The sequence below is a fragment of the Lepidochelys kempii genome, chromosome 1, assembly GCF_965140265.1.
Source record: "Lepidochelys kempii isolate rLepKem1 chromosome 1, rLepKem1.hap2, whole genome shotgun sequence".
NCBI lineage: Eukaryota > Metazoa > Chordata > Testudines > Cheloniidae > Lepidochelys > Lepidochelys kempii.
Window position 1 is genome coordinate 255,896,575 of NC_133256.1, and position 13,788 is coordinate 255,910,362.

Sequence of the window (13,788 nt, forward strand, 5' to 3'; positions counted from 1 at the left end):
ATCTAGGATAGCTCAGGTTTGAGGCTCATTGGCAAGGCACTCGTGTGTATGTAAACTTGCACTTCTCTTGCCCAAGCTGTACCATTCCTGAGATAAACAGGGGAATCAGTCTCCACACCTGTCAAATAGGCCAGCATCTTTGGCCAGCAACTAAGTACACTTTAATAATGAAAACACTTTCCTAATGTTTTGCAGATAAAATATCTGCTTGTATTTTGCCGTGTTTCTAGCCAAAATTTAATAGAATAAAAGAAGAAGAGAGACAAGGGAGTAAAGTTGTTTACCTCAGAGAAGGCGTATTGCTAAATGCTAACCACAGGGACTTTGTTAAGAAACCACATGTGCACAGAACTACAGAATGTCACAACGTAGTATTGGTAAGAGCTCTGTGGCATCTGAAATACCAACAAAGGGAGCTTCACTGAAAGTCCAAAATTAAGGTCCCTCAAGAATGCTCAGTATTGGCTTTATAAAGCTGTAGCAAGTGCTGGTGGCTGCTATTGGTGCAGCTTATAGCTTGAGTTCACACACCATAACAAAAGGAGACAGCACTTTGGAGGCAGATGCCTGGGAGAATGGAACAACATGCATTATGGACTTCTTCGTTTACTCCCTCTTTCCCTCTGTGCCCTGAACTGTATCTATTCAGTGCCAAATCTTTTTGGGAAATAGTCATCACTTGTTAGAGAGCACACAACTTCTCTTTCCTATATATGCCCATGCCTCTCCACTCCTCTTCAGTACAAGAACCAGATTTCAGCTCTTTGATCATTGGCGGAGGAGAACCATGAACTTAAAAACAAGAAACAAGACTGGTTCCATGTCCTAGAGGTTAGAGCTTTAGATGACCTAGGTCACCTGAGCTTGAGTTTTGGTTCTGCTCACTTGAGTTATGGCAGGGGCCCAAGAGCACTCTGCAAAGCTGTGCAGAAGTTGTGGGCTCAATGGCTTGTCCTAGTGTGTCACTCTTGAGGCCAGAGGGAATGTGCATGATGCGCTGTAGTTTTAATGCAGTATACTGCCTATAAAATACAGCTGCTTCATGCCAGTCTATGGTAAAATCCTATCAAACGTGCCCCCGCAATCCACTCACTCTTGCACTAAGTGAATGAATAGAAAGATTCTTCATAACCTGCTAAACTCCTACCCCATCACCACAGTTCCTGCTTCTGCTTTAACAAAGAAGAAAACTGTGGTCATTTTCTTAACACATTCGTGGCAAAATCCACAGCAGAATATCACATGCAGGCAACATCTCTGCTCTCAGTTGAGTGGGATGCAATTAACAGGAGAACCTCGTTGTTACATGTCTAGAGTGTTTCCCCTGCACCCCAGCAGTCCTCCCCAGCAAATGACACATACTGCAGTGTAGAAACTACCATTTTGGGGGATAATGTTACAGCACAGTTGTACCTTGACACAACTGAAACATAGTTTTATCTTCTCCAGAAATGTATCTAAATGAAGGCTGTATTCCCATCTCAGGCAGAGGACAATCTTGTCAGGTCTGATGACCTGAGCTCTGTTCTTGGAGTTTATGATTTCCTCCAAATGCTGTGTTGGGATTATAACTGCATGATGTGAAGCTGGAGAGACCACATTCCTGACCTAATACACTCACAAGGATGTCTCAGAGCATGCTTACAATCTAAACTACTCTACAAATTTCTAATGTGCCCATTATTGTAATTTTTAAGAGCATGCACAGTGCTTGTTTTTTACCTCAGTTTGTCCCCCTCCTTCTCATTTCCAGCTCCTCTTGCCCCATTTTCTTCCTGTTCAGCATTTGCTACCTGGCTTTCAATCTCGTGCAAGGCTGTCATCCAGTGAAACTGCACAAAAGGTCCAACAGAGGTGAGAATCACTCCGCAAAGGTATCTATGCGCCAAAGACTAGACCTGTGAGCTGTCTACCTCTCTCCGGTTCACCCAGACCTCACCAGAACATCTCTAGAACACATCCTGTTGCCTACATAAGACAAGAATAAAAGGAGTACTAGTGGCACCTTAGAGACTAACCAATTTATTTGGTTAGTCTCTATGGTGCCACTAGTACTCCTTTTCTTTTTGCGAATACAGACTAACACGGCTGCTACTCTGAAAAGACAAGAATAGTGACTCTTTACTTCTTAATACTTATTTTAATAGCAAATTGGCCAGTGAGAAACACTCTAATCTTAGGCCTATACGTCATATCCTCATCTCACCACTGCTGTCTCACGCTTCTGTGGCTTTACAATTGTTTCAGGACCTTTCTCAGCATCTCAGACACCTCCTCTTCCTCCTCCCCTTTCTTGGAGGAAGTAAGAAATGCTTCAGATTCCTGAGTTTAGAAGGACGTGGGGGCATTCTTCTTACTCAGCAAAGGGATAAAGCTGAGAAGAGCAGAATAATATCCTTCCCAACCCTCCTGCCACCCAGCCATCATGTTTATGGAACTGGGATGGCAAACAAACTTGCCTGCCTACACAGGACACTGAGAAAAATTACTCTTAAAGTAATTGTAAGATCCAGCTAAGTGCTGCTTCTCTCGCTTCTGCCTTGTTGAGCTATGTGGAGATTTCTGTCAGAGACACTACCTTTCTTTCTAGGGATTCAGGCTGAGTCTTGGGTGAGGTAAAATGCAGCAGAATGAGTCCAGTCACTAGACTGGGAGACTCAGAGAATTGGTTAAAGTGGTGCCATTTGGCAGATATAACTGTGCTCTTTCTAGTCCAACAACCCAGTAACATGAATGGTGTTTAACTATTTCTTACATTGTTTTGGTGCTTTTAAGTCTCAGTTATTTTCTATGGGCCTCTGACTGAAAGGCTAAGTAAGGAATCTAATTGGAGACTGTTGGGTTTTTTTTAAATCTCTTTTCTTTCTTCCCAAGGTTCAAACAGTGGGAGCAGAGGAAAAGAAGTTAGTCCTGGGATTCAGTGGAGTGGAAGGAAGGGTGCCCCCAGATTTGGTATGGCACCTCTCCTTTCTTAGGTTGCCATATGACCATTTGTTCTGTTGACACTGCTTTCCCAGTTAACATTAGGTTTGGTGTTTGCCTTGGGCTTAACCTTCAGTGGTAATTAAGACCAAATATTTGCTCACACTAAAATGGCTCTGTGGTTTTCATTCTACCCTATTGACTGGGGACAAAATGACACTAGCCTGAAATATTCTATTGTGTCCCAAAGGTCCCAGGAGTGAGGAATTTTCCAATACTGTAGGAGTCATTTTGAGTCTTATCATGACTTTGCTGTCATGCTGCGGATCACAACCTTGGTAGCTTATAGCTATCCTCAATTAAAGAGACTGCGTCTGGCTGCCAGCGATCAAATTGGTCCAATCAAAGCCATTCTTTTTGGCTTTGGATATAGTACCAAAGGTGGAGCTACAGTTCTGGTAACCAATGAGTGTTGGTGTGTGGAGAGGTGGTTCAATATCCCTTCCCAGTAAGTATTCACCCTCATCTATGGGAATTATTTAAGCTGCATTCTTTGTTTATCAGGGATGCTACATACTTTATGCATGCAGCTCAACTGCTTATGCTGCAGGTCTTATAAACACACCCACCAACCCTTGATATCACACATTGCAAGCTTTATGCATTTGGAGTCACTACATGCTTTGTTCAAGTATCCCACCTGCTTCTCTGCCAAGATTCCCTCCCACATTTGGGACTTTTCTTCTGCTCTCTAGCAAGCCTCCTCGAATCTCCTACTACATTGCCAGCTTCTCCTGACTCCCACTATCAGCTTGGACCATTCTGTACTGCCCAGCCATCTATTCCTCGCCCTGCCTTCCTTCTGAAACACATGGCCAGAGTGGAGAGCTGAGTACAGCTGAGCTGCAGCACCTGTTCCTTGTTCTCTTTAACTCATGTGTGCTGTCAGATGGGCAGAGGCAGCCTGGGGACAACAGGTGGTTGAACTGACAGTATTCCCATCCGAGGCAGAGGCATTAGCACTGTGCGAGGTGGAAAGATAGCTCTGGAGACTCACGGAGGAGTTATCACTTTAGGAGGTGGGTGATATTGATGGAGATACACAGAGGTGTCTTCCCCTGCAGGAAGTTATCTTTCAGCAGAGCGGCAGACAGAAGCTCCCATTAAACCACCTGATCTTTTAATTCCATTCATCAAAGCACCTGCGGCTTCCATTTCCAGCGATAAGCCTAGAATGAAGAAAGCATCCTGAGTGTTTTAATAAACACACAGCCCCAGTAAAGAGTAGTGAGGAACCCATTGGCCCCTGGGCTGGCACCAATTCCACGTGTATTTCTCAGATATCAGGAAGTATGAGAGTGTTGGATGAACCAAGGCCACAGACAAGATGGAGTCGGGGCCTTTTGTTGGGCTTGGGACATTCCACAACTTGAAGTGGGGGAAGCAGGTGAATGGACTCCTGCCGGGACCAAGGTCTGCTACTTTCTACTCTGGTTTGTTAGAATGATAAAGGTATTTGGGGAGATTATTCTTGGAGCTAAGGAAAATGTGGTGAAAATGCAAAACATGAAATAAAAAGATAAGCCAATTCCCCTCCACCCAGTGAATCAATAGACCTAAGTCAGGAAATATTCTTGTCCACTCCCTTTTTCCATTGTCTGTTTATTCATAACTTACACGTATGTAATGCATGCTGAAACCACTTGTTATTCTGCTGCTCTGCTTCCTATAGATGCAGTTTGACAACCATGAAGTCTAAGTACCTGCATGGTTTGTTAGTTTCACAAAGGCCTATACTGCTCTTTGAGTCTTTATAAATAAATGTAGATGTATAAAGACCTATTGTCTTGCTGCACAGCTTCTGAATTTCAAAAAACTACTCCTTTAGATGTGGGAGGGAAGAAGTAGAAAGATGAAAACAAGGGATTCAACTTTCCCACAAAGAGTCTCCTACCAAACACCACAATCCAGAAAACCATCTACAGCACCCCCCACACCACAACCACTGTGTGAGGTCTTACACATTACAGAGAATGAGCCTAGTGTTAAACGGGCCCCGCAAGAGACATTTCAAACATTGGGGTTGTGCTATTTTGTGCTTAAGAAAACAAAGGTCTAAAAGGATTCTTCCTCCCCTGCAAAAAAACCAAACCAAACCAACCAACTAAACAAACAAAAATGGTGTGTGGGTTCCACTTCTTTTTTTACCTTAGGTATATTAGGAATGCCGAGGCTGTGATCTGGTTTTGTTAGAGCAGTGGTTTTCAACCTTTTTTCATTTGCGGACTCCTTAAAATATCAAATGGAGGTGCAGACCCCTTTTGAAACCTTAGACATAGTCTGTGGCCCCCCAATGGTCTGTGGCCCACAGATTGAAAACCATTGTGCTAGATGATCTCTTGGATATTTCAGAGCATGTTCAGGTGGGGTGTGGAACCTCTAACAAAGACTTCCTTGTGGCGTGTTCATTACGCACTGGAATTAACAAATAGACAGACTCTTAAAGAGTATCCTTTCCCCTCTTAATAGCTTAACTTTCACTTTCTTGTGATGTCATTATGCTACTAGTCCTCCATGCACCATAGAGTCTCCAAAGGCAGACAAGACAGGGACGTGTAACGTAAAAATCAAGCAGAAAAAGAAAGGACAGGAAAATTTTAAAATTCCCTTTTACAACATAAAGATGCACAAAAGGATTCAGGCTCTTTGCAGGCCACCTTTAAAAGTCTCCTTTCAAAAGAGAATCCTGATTTTGTGTTTCCTGGGATGGACTCTGTGAGGAAGGGAAGAACCTGCACTAGATTTCTGTGCGCCTGGGATGGACTCTGGGTGCAGCCCCCTGGGAGGAGAGGCAGAAAACTAAGGGTGGCTGAGAGCTGTGACCCCTCCCATCACTCTCCATTAATTGGGCTTTTAAGGCAGAGTGCCCTGCTTGGCGCCCAGTGTATTCCTTTCATCTTCCCTGCTCCCTGAGTGGCTGCTCAGCATGCCTTCAGGCACACAGCAGCACAGAGCTCCAGCAGGGAAAGGCGCGGCCTCTGCCTTCCCCCTGCAAACTAAGCTTAATCCTGATAACGAACGATTACCTCACCGTTTGGCACCAGACCGTCTAAGGAGCGAGGGGCCAGGCACATGCACATTAGCACCCCCTCCCTCCAAGCGAGGAACTGGGCTCACAGTGGTGCAGAGGGTGAGGCTACCTGTGGGCTCAAAGGGGATTTTTCCTCCCCTCACCTGAAAGCAGTGCCCTGCTGCAGTGACTCCAATGCCAGGAAACCTGGATGAAAGCTGCCAGGTCCTAATGCTAGGTGTATTCCAACCTTGGTTTATGGGAAAAGGCGGAGCGATGCCCTTTGACCCAGGATCATGAGGGAGCCGCTTCATGATTCAGTCAGGAAGAGAGGATGTGTAGCACCACACCCTGGTTCCCAACTTCTCTAAGGACACGTTTCCAAAGACTCCTGTATGTGGGTGCCCCAAACAGCACAAGTAGATGCAACGCGCCCACATCTGAGCTTTTGGGCTCAAAAAGTTCCCTTTGCATCCATTCAGCTGCCCAAAAAGCAGGGGAGGAGTGAGAGAGAGAGAGAGAGAGAGAAAGTGTGTGTACACAACATTCAGCACAATAGGGCCTTCAGCCTGGTTAAGGCCACTGGGTCATAATAGGATCTATGGCTTCTGGACTGCAAGAGGATATGGAAAGGATTATTATTTAAGCTTAGGGCAAACCCATTATTCACAACATCAGAACTCCCAAGTAGGAGCATTCTTATTCTTCCCTCTAGTTAGGGTGTGTCCCATTGTAAACACCCCTGTCTTTCCCTGAGCAGAAGGTTGACCCACTGCCTCCCCCTATCAAGACAATTCCCATTCCTCCTTGTATTAGGGCACCTATGACATGAGCACTTCTGTCCCTGCTTGTATGATTATATGTATTACACTAGCATCTGGAGACCCTCCAGCAAAGTTCAGGGCCACATTGTGCTTGGTGCTGTACAAACATAAATAAGGGAACAGTCCTTCCCCAACGAGTCTACAGTCTAAATAGACAAGACAGATAAAGGGTGTGAGGAGAAACAGAGGCACAAAGAGTGGAAGTGACTTGCCTTCGGTCACACAGCAAGGTACAAGTGGAGCTGGGAATACCACCCAGGTGTAACAGTGCCCTGGTCCTGGGACACATGCATGTGACCCAGCGGCCTGGTCAATGCTCTGACTGACTGGCTGAGTGAGGTAACCAGGGGTCACATGACAGCTTGGTGGCAGGGAGATGCAGGGCTGGGGTAAGGATCCGGAAGAGACTTTTGGGAAGATCAGGCAGCAGGCCCTGACTATCAAGGAGAAATTAGAGAGTCTAGGAAAGATTTGTTTTGAGATGTGCTGACACTGTTTTGTTACAGAAAGAAACCCCAAAGAAGAGGACAGAAGTTCTGCTGCTCTTGGGAACTATATTTGACATATTGGCCAGTGAGTTGGCCCACCAGGTCTCCTGACTCCCAGTCCAGTGCCCTGTCCACTAAACCACATTGTTCTCAGACTACACTGCCTTTTTGTTATCTGCATCTGGCACTTATCTGGCCACTGCTACCATAGCATCCAAGTGCCTCGCAATCTTTAGTGCCTGTCTCCTCACAACACCCTGGGGAGGTAGGGCAGTGCTATTAGCCCATTTTATAAATGGACAACTGAGGATAAGTGACTTGCCCAAGGTTACACACGACATCTGTGGTACAGCAGTGATTTGGACAGTTTCCCAGGCCCAAGGCTACTGCATTAATCACTGGACCATCCTTCTTTATTGGAGTGTGTCCTTCCATGCATACAGGAGGTCTCCTCTATACTTGGTCACCCCTACCAGGAACACACTGCATCTTCAAAAGAGGGATAAGCCTTTGGGGAGCATATTTTCCTTTGCAGGACTTAAGGACTTGTTATTTTCTCTCTCTCTCTCTCTCTCTCTCTTCTCTGCTGTCCAATTTTGTGCCTGCTGAGCTTTTTCCTTTCTCTTCCTGTCCCCTCCCCCACAAGTAAAACAGCTCACTTAAAGAACAAAAGCGCCATCCTTGCCAGTGGCGAAAGGGCAACAGGCACCGCAGCCGCTGAATAAAAACACAGTAACCATGTGAGAGAGTTACTATTGTTGAGGTATTGACCCCAGCAAAGAGAACAGAGAATCAGGATATGTGTGTGTGTGTAATGATTGCACAAGGCAAACGGCACAGAGAATCAGGCTCTGTGTGTGTGTGTGTGTGTGTGTGAAATGATTGCACAAGGCAAAGAGAACAGAGAATAAGGCTGTGTGTGTGTAATGATTGCACAAGGCAAAGGGCACAGAGAACCAGGCTCTGTGTGTGTGTGTGTGAAATGATTGCACAAGGCAAAGGGCACAGAGAATCAGGCTCTGTGTGTGTGTGTGAAATGATTGCACAAGGCAAAGGGCACAGAGAATCAGGCTCTGTGTCAGAGAATCAGGCTCTGTGTGTGTAATGATTGCACAAGGCAAAGGGCACAGAGAATCAGGCTCTCTGTGTGTGCATGCACATATAGACATGCTATTTTGGAAAATACTGTCTTCATGGAGCATGGGTGGGGAGAGGAGAGTAGGTCACTCCAGACAGGAAGCAGGACCTGACTTGGAAAGGTGCCCTAGTTAGTTCATACTCATGAGGAGGCAGGTAATGACAACACAACTGTTTATGACAGGTTTCAGAGTAACAGCCGTGTTAGTCTGTATTCGCAAAAAGAAAAGGAGGACTTGTGGCACCTTAGAGACTAACCAATTTATTAGAGCATAAGCTTTCGTGAGCTACATGAGTTTTCGTGAGTTTATGGTTCTTTGTGACAACTGTAGCCTTATATGGGCAAGGGAGACTTTCACAGAGCTCAGCAGAGGCGGAGCCTCAAGGGCCACTATTTGAACATGTTGCTCCCATGCTACATGTTTGAGAAGCCCACTGACCTCTTTCCTGGGAAAATCCCTGGGAACCCTCACTGAATCCAGCTGTTCAAATCTCTGAAAGTACAAAGAAACCACCCATCCCTACTTCCCCCACTTCTTCCCCCGCATACCTCCGGCAGACTGCAGCTACATCGCAGCAAAATGACCTCATCTGTGACCTCCACAGTATCTGGGGAAGTGGGCTGGAGAGCACCCAGCATCAGAGATCGGAAACCAATTCCCATCTGGTCGTGATCCTGGGTTAACAATCACAAGGAAAACTTTTCTCTTCAGACACTTGCGACCCAGTGCAGGGCTACAGCTGGCAAGCTGACATACACGCCCACATCCTAGCTGATCCACCCCTCCTGGCACATGCCTGCAGAGTCCTCCTGATCTCCCTGGGCACATCTGCCATTATGCACACTTTGACCCTGTTCCTGCTGGCCGACCAAACTGTGCTAGAGACGAGTTACAAATAAATACAAAGACAACAGTCATAGTTTTCAGAGTAGCAACCACACACCATACAACAGAACCACTAACCCAGGAACCTATCCTTGCAACAAAGCCTGTTGCCAACTGTGTCCACATATCTATTCAGGGGACACCATCATAGGGCCTAATCACATCAGCCACAATATCAGAGGCTCGTTCACCTGCACATTTACCAATGTGAGATATGCCATCATGTGCCAGCAATGCCCCTCTGCCATGTACATTGGTCAAACTGGACAGTCTCTCCATAAAAGAATAAATGGACACAAATCAGACGTCAAGAATTATAACATTCAAAAACCAGTTGGAGAACACTTCAATCTCTCTGGTCACTCGATTACAGACCTAAAAGTGGCAATAGTTCAACAAAAAATCTTCAGAAACAGACTCCAACTAGAGACTGCTGAATTGGAATTAATTTTCAAACTGGATACAATTAACTTAGGCTTGAATAGAGACTGGGAGTGGATGGGTCATTACACAAAGTAAAACTATTTCCCCATATTTATCCCCCACTGTTCCTCAGACGTTCTTGTCAACTGCTGGAAATGGCCCACCTTGATTATCACTACAGAAGGTCTTCCCACCCCCCACCCCCCGCTCTCCTGCTGGTAATAGCTCACCTTAAGTGATCACTCTGGTTACAGTGTGTATGGTAACACCCATTGTTTCATGTTCTCTATGTATATGAATCTCCCCACTGTATTTTCCACTGAATGCATCCGATGAAGTGAGCTGTAGCTCACGAAAGCTTATGCTCAAATAAATGTTAGTCTCTAAGGTGCCACAAGTCCTCCTTTTCTTTTAACGGTCATAGTGAAGCAGGTACTGTTGCTACACACAGAACATGCCTGACTAGGGTTGCCAGCAGTCCCCCATTACAAGGGACGTCCTTTATTTTTTAATCTCGGTCCAACAAGATCAGGAGTTGCTGAGTGCTGCAAACAGACATACCCCTGCAAATGTAGGTGAGTACTGCTTATTAATTATTATTATTATCATGGGTGGCGGGTGAAGCTTCCCTTGGGGAGATTAGCCCCCTGACCTGCCTCTTTGACCAAGGCCATGTGGGGAAGGGCTGAGAGTTCCCCCTCCCCCCGCACACTGGCAGGCCCTGGCTGGGGGGGTCGGGGCCACAGAGGCGGGGGGGCTGAGAGCTCTGCCCTGGGTGGGATCAAGCTCTGAGCCCCAGCCAGGATCACAGTGGAGCTCTCAACCCCGGCCAGAACTCCAAGTCTGCAGTTGCTCAGTGCTACAAAAATCAGCAAGACAAATGTAGGTGAGTGCTGCTTATTAATTAATTAATTCATCATTATTTTTATGGGTGGCGGAGCCCTTCACCCAGGCCAGGGGGCCGCAGCAGCGGAGCTTCAAGCTTGGGGCCCCTCCCCCCGTTCTGCCCCTTCCCCTGTGGCCCTGCCCCCATTCCACCGCCCCTCCGCCCCCACACTCCCTTGAGGGCCCTCCTCGCTGCGGCCCTGAGATTGGAAAAGCTCAGTGTGAGAGTTCCTCCAGCCCCAGGGCTGTGGTGGGAGGAGATTTTTCTGGGACCCCCACATTGACCGGGCCCGTGTGATAATCTGCCATGGCCCCGCCCACAGCGGTGCGAGGTTTGCAGAGGCTTAGCTACCCCGCACCTCCATTACACACTGTCCATGATCACTTTAGATAAGCTATTACCAGCAGGACAGTGGGGTGGGAGGAGGTATTGGTTCATAGTCTCTGTGTATATATAAAGTCTGCTGCAGTTTCCACGATATGCATCTGATGAAGTGAGCTGTAGCTCACGAAAGCTTATGCTCTAATAAATTGGTTAGTCTCTAAGGTGCCACAAGTCCTCCTTTTCTTTTTACACTGTCCATTATTATTATCAATAATAAGAATAATTATAATAATATAATATCAGGAGGCGGTGTGGGGTGGGGATACTATAGAAACAGTCCCTTATTTTTGAAATACAATGTTGGCAACCCTATACCTGGCACAAACCCATAAAAGCAAAGACTGAAAAGTTAAACCACCTCAACGGTACATACTCTCTACTCCTCCACCCACAGGCACACACCTACCATAACTAGTGTATGCTATAAACCACACACTGCAGCATTAACTCAGCCCCCTAGCACTTCCTGTACCAAACAACCCTCTCCCAGCAGAACACACTAGTATACCAAACACCCACAACAAAATGTGTAGGAAGTGGTGGAAAGCTTGTGCAAAAGGGGAGCCTGAGGGCGATCTAGTATGTTTGGTGGGGATAGTTTGGTAAAGGGGGTAGGGGAGGGCCAGCAGGAGGACGGAGTTACAGGTCCAGCCAAAGTGCTTTACAAATATTCATTGATCCTCAGCACCCATGCTGCAGATGGGGAAACTGAAGCACAGAGTAGAAGAAGCGTATTATAAAAGTGCTATCTTAGACTTCTCTTCTAGCTACTACAACACTACAGCTGTCCAGGACTTGCTCTTATGATACAGGCTGTAGCCTTTAATGGATACCCAGGTTTACACACCATGGTTGCAGAGAGCCTGGATTGGTTTAAATTTAAACCAATAAATCTGCGATTCAAATGTTCTCCTGCGTAGGCTAACAAATAAAGGCTAAGAGGCACCTGCAGTGGATACACTACGGTAGCATGCCTTCCAGAGGCATCATGTGTAAATTCCTTCAAACAGTGCTGTCACTAATGATGATAGACAGAGTCAAATTCTGTAGGTGGAAATGTGGATTGTAGCTCCACACAGCAGTTCATGGAAGCACTGGAGTGAAAAAAGAAAAGGAGGACTTGTGGCACTTTAGAGACTAACCAATTTATTTGAGCATAAGCTTTTGTGAGCTACAGCTCACTTCATCAGTTGCATACCGTGGAAAATACAGTGAGGAGATTTTTCCACTGAATGCATCCGATGAAGTGAGCTGTAGCTCACGAAAGCTTATGCTCAAATCAATTGGTTAGTCTCTAAGGTGCCACAAGTCCTCCTGTTCTTTTTGTGAATACAGACTAACACGGCTGTTACTCTGGAGTGGAAAAGTGTTTGAGACCCATATCTGAATTAAGGAAAGCCTAATGCCAGACAGATAGGGCTAGATAAATATAAGGACCATTCTGAGAGAAGAGAAAATGAGAGAAGTGGCGTAAATAATTTTTGGTATACATCTCCTCTTGCCTAACAACATATGTGTCTGTATATGTGCACGAGAGTGGCTTTGTGAATATGTTTGAGTGTGTGCATACACAGTATTTATATGTGTGTATGTACATGTGTTTCTTTATGTGTATACATTATACAGGTGTCTGTCTTGGTGCTTGTGGATATACTGTAAATCTTGGGCCAGATCTTCAGCAGCTGTAAAAAGGGCACAGCTCCATTGAAGTCAGTGGAGGTGTGCCTGTTTATACCATCTGAGGCGTTGACCCTATGGACGCTGTGAATGCATTCGGTATTTCAGTATGTGCATATATGAATGTCTGTGCATGTTCTCTCTTTTCAGGCTGTTCTGCAGCTGAACACACAGAGATCCGGTTTTCTTTTGTTACCTGTGGACATGTTTCCATACAGGTTCAAATCTAGTCAAGTAACTTCTCAATTACTCACCTGTCAGTTATTACTATGTTCCAACAACCCTGAAGCTCAGAGAGACAGCGCATGCCATACTGTGGCTGGGGGGGCCACGGGAGAACAGTCTTCCCTGCATGGTGTCACCAGAGAGTGACACATCACTGCTGTGATGTCATAGAGGACGCACAAATGATTCATGGAGTAACTAATAATTTCAATGCCATTATTTTAAAAGAAAGAATCCAGAACTTGTCCCAGGTTCTAACTCACGGGGCGGGGAGGCTGTGGGTTAAATAAATGCAAAGCAGTTGTGTTTCCTGTGATGTCCTGGTCCCAGCAGCACAGAGAATGAACTACTACTGATCACTGTCTGAAAAGCAAACACTTACAAAGTCATCATAAAGATTTTTCTCTCATTTCTCTAGCAGAATCCTAGGCAATTTGACCCCAGGGAAGCTAAAAATGGGAGGGACGTGGGGTTAGTGAAAAGAGCTCAGGGGGAGGGGAAGGTTGTGGATTCAGTGAAGAAAGGCTTGGGGTCAAGGTTCTGGGCAAGAGAAGACAAAGTGAGGAACTGGGAAGGCTGAGAAGAGCTCAGAGCTGGAACTCAGGGCAAGGGAAGCACAGGGTGAGAAGGACAAAGGGAGTGCAGAGTGGGGATTGTAGGCTGTTAGATACTATGGGGATGGATGTGGCATAGAACTAGACAGATGCCACAGATCGTCCCTCCAGGTTGGGAGAGACTGGACAGGGGCAGGGAGACTACAGGGACTTATAGGTCTCAGAATATGTGGAGTTCGGAATCAGAGCAAACTCATACCAAAGGGCTGGGGGATTGTAGGAATAGAGGGTCCTGGGGTAGAGAGGTTACC